This window comes from Epinephelus moara, chromosome 5 (genome assembly GCF_006386435.1).
Source record: "Epinephelus moara isolate mb chromosome 5, YSFRI_EMoa_1.0, whole genome shotgun sequence".
NCBI classification, from domain to species: domain Eukaryota; kingdom Metazoa; phylum Chordata; class Actinopteri; order Perciformes; family Serranidae; genus Epinephelus; species Epinephelus moara.
In genome coordinates, this window is record NC_065510.1 from 411,738 (window position 1) to 414,535 (window position 2,798).

Consider the following 2,798-nt stretch of genomic DNA (forward strand, 5'->3'; position numbering starts at 1 on the left):
AGCATGTTGTATTTGTTTGGAAAACGTGCTTAGTATAAGACAGTTGTTTTGTCAGTGAACCTTGTGAGTTGTAATGGAGCTGAATTTTGTAACGTTCCCTTTGTTAAATGTTGCTGTTGTCCCTGGTTTTATATGAGTAGAGAGAAGACCACTAGCTGCTAGGCTAATTTATACAATGCAAAATGCCATAGGCTCATGCTAAAAACATTAGCATGTTGTATTTGTGGGGAAAATGTGTCCAGATAAAGAAAAGTGTTTGTCTGTGAATGCTGCGAGTTATAGTGAAGCTGATTTGTGTACTTGTGTATGAAATGGTCTCTATTAAGCCATGTTTAATGTGTGTTCAATGTGTGTTTAGAATCAACTTAACTTCACAGCACTTCACAGAGACCCCGTCGCTGACAAGTGTTTTGGAGGTGTAACGGCAGAGTGACACAGACACACCACCAAACAAGTTGCTCACAACGGCGTAGGCCACGTGCGTAGGCTACAGCGTATAGGGTCTGCTGCACAAGTTTAAATCCCGCTTAATGTAAAAAACAGACAGCTTAAACATATACACACAAGTAGAAAGAGTTCTGTGAAAAGAAGTCAGGTCAAGGCGAAAGGTCGGATGATCTCAATAGGGTTAGACTAGTTACTCACAGTATTGACTCTAGCCACATTAATTGTGAGGGCTGTACCACGAAGCCAGTTCAACAGACCCAGGCGCTCTTTGTCTGAGCTGGTTTGAGATTGATCTGTGCCGCCTACTCCCACCTTTAAAGAACATTAAAAACGTATAACACTAAATGTATTACACTGATTTGCACTTTTTGTGCAGATCAAAGCCAAATGAATTTTACTGATTGAATTTTAACTGTGATAAATAACAATACACTAATCAATCTTCTAACCAGGGTTCTGTTAGCTACAATAGACAAGCGGTGTGAAACGGACATCAGCGAATCAGGACCAAACATTAAAACATAATCCAAAGTGATAATATATCAGGACCAAACATTAAAACATAATCCAAAGTGATAATATTATTGTAAGGCTTGAAGGAAATTCATAAACGTCATCTTGATCAATAACAAGAACTATCGATATATGCTACCTGTGATTTTAGAGCCAGTGTGGGCAGACGGAGCAAAGAACACTACAAACATATCAAACATCAAACTGTGCAAATAAAGCAGTATTCTTGATCAGGTTTCCTGCGTCGCTGATACACTGCAGGTTGCCGTCTTACATAAAAAAAATTAAAAAAATACGGCACTATTAAAAAACCTACTGTAACTGCTCAGCTTAACCCTTTCTCCTGATACACTACCAAAATCCCTTCCTCGAGGCAGATTTGTGATACTGGGCTACATATATAAAATCAACTTTACTGTTGTGGAGGAAAAGGCTTTGCTTCAGGTGAAGAAGTATGGAAGGTTTTCTAATGTTGTCAGGATGAGTGGTTATCGTCTCAGACCACCACCTCTCTCAGGCCATTCACTGCAGCGCTGTGTGGGTCTTCATCCTCATCTGTTGCTTGTGTCTTTTGCATCATTGTCTCATCTTCTGGCCCCTTCACTCCTCTGGGCGTCTTCTTCTTAAGAAACTGTGAGGACACAATAACCACTTTGTGACATACTTAATTTATACAGTTAAGGACAGTTTGTGTACACAGCTAAGATGGTAGCCAGACAACGTAATAATATTGTTGATATCATCATCATCATCATCATCATCATCATTATCATCACAATAATAATATTTTCATATTATGGCAAATGTATGAGGAATAATCAAACTGATGTTCGTTACATGATACAAAACTCCACACACTAAAAATCTACCTCAACTATCTGAAGTACAAGTACTCATTCTGCAGGAAAATATCCTCCATGATTTATTTTTATTCTATCTTCCATTATTAGATTGTCAGTATTGATGCATCAATGTGTAAGCAGCATTTTACTGTTGAAGCCAGTTTTAGAAACAGTATTGGCTCCAATTTAAGATTTTATTTAGTGGAAATAACTTTTAAGAAGTTGGGGTTGTCTTATATTAGAGGAGTAAATATACATAGTTAGACTCCACAGTTAATTTTAAAATACTGTAGAACAGAAGTTTCTAACTTACAGATCCTTTTAGACTTCAACAGGATAAGAAAAGTGGCAAGAACGATAACAGTGACACAACCGCAGACATGGAAGACAATTTTCCACAGAGGCTCATCTACAGGAGCTACGTTCTCTTGATCTTTGGTTACTATATAAAAAAGAAAGAAGACAATGTTTTCAGTATTCAGAAAATGCAGATTAAAAATATCATCTAGAAGTGAGACAATCTGCCTGTGCCCAGAGAGGTCAAAAACAATATTCCTAATTCTGACTAATCTGAATTAAACTGTATTAAACTCAGCATTCTCACCAACACTGAGGTCAATGACACAACCGGCATCCAGTTTTGGGACGTAGACCTTGTATGGTCCACTGTCAGACAGCTTTACTGAAGAGAGTGTCAGTGTCAGGATTCCTCTGGTCAGGTCTTCATGGATGAGAGTTGTCCTCTTTTTGTACTGAGCCATCTGNTTGTATGGTCCACTGTCAGACAGCTTTACTGAAGAGAGTGTCAGTGTCAGGATTCCTCTGGTCAGGTCTTCATGGATGAGAGTTGTCCTCTTTTTGTACTGAGCCATCTGTGTTTGAAGATGGTCCCGTCCATGTCGATACACATGGACATCATTGTCACTGACATCAAGGTCATCTCTGCTGACATCCACTGTGCAAGCAGACAAGTCGACCCCATGAGCCAGAGGACAC

The 2,798-nt window shown here is 39.0% G+C and overlaps 1 long non-coding RNA gene across 1 annotated transcript; it reads right to left on the reverse strand.

The window, feature by feature from the left end:
- Positions 1-994: 994 nt before the first annotated feature.
- LOC126390703 (uncharacterized) lies at positions 995-2,538 on the reverse strand. Its single transcript, XR_007569986.1, has 3 exons — positions 2,407-2,538; positions 2,116-2,244; positions 995-1,591 (listed from the first exon to the last, which is right to left on the reverse strand). It is a non-coding gene; the product is annotated as an uncharacterized LOC126390703 (long non-coding RNA).
- Between the last annotated feature and the right edge of the window lie 260 nt (positions 2,539-2,798).